Below are 763 nucleotides of genomic sequence, written 5' to 3'. Positions count from 1 at the left end.
ATTTTTTTTTTTCCCCCCATCATGAATGTAGTTGTTAATACATTACATTTCTCATAAGAAATGTAGATATGATAAAAAATAATAAATATAAAAGCAATGCTTCCAGCTGGCTGACTTAGAACTGATGATTAACAGAAATATAGAATAACTAAAAATGCCCTTATGATTATAGTAAAAAAAAATCCTGTAATTCTACAATCAATCATCATAAAGGAACATCTCTGAAAAGATAATATATATATTTTTTCAAACCTTTAATCTATTAAGAATAATATATTTATTTGTTCATTACTGTGAACTTGATGTAGTTCTTGGGGATTGGCTTGTTCATGTAGTTGTCTGTATAAGCACACTAGTGTAGGTAATGATAATGAACTTCAGTGTAGTATCAGGATTGCTGGTATCAGTCATGCCGAGTGGTATCAGTAAAGTCTGATGTTTATCATGAAAAACCTTACCGTAGTGTACTTTACAGTATTTTCTCTTCTGTAATTGTATATAATTTGAATTTGTATATAGTGATTAGTCATTCCATATTTTGCTTTATCAATAAAATTGATAGATGGGTGTTGCATTACTGTGTTATATTCTATATTTAGGTATATATGTGAGTGATAATTGTTATTATATAGTGTTACTTGTGTAGAACATTTGTTCATGGAAAATTTTTTGTGATAATGGAGAGGAAATAATTTGGAAATCATGATAGAGACAAAGAGAACAACAAAAAAGGAAAGGAAAAGGGGTGAAGAAATTCGAAGGT

This window comes from Penaeus monodon, chromosome 15, assembly GCF_015228065.2.
Source record: "Penaeus monodon isolate SGIC_2016 chromosome 15, NSTDA_Pmon_1, whole genome shotgun sequence".
Taxonomy (NCBI): Eukaryota; Metazoa; Arthropoda; class Malacostraca; order Decapoda; family Penaeidae; genus Penaeus; species Penaeus monodon.
This window is presented reverse-complemented; position numbering follows the sequence as displayed.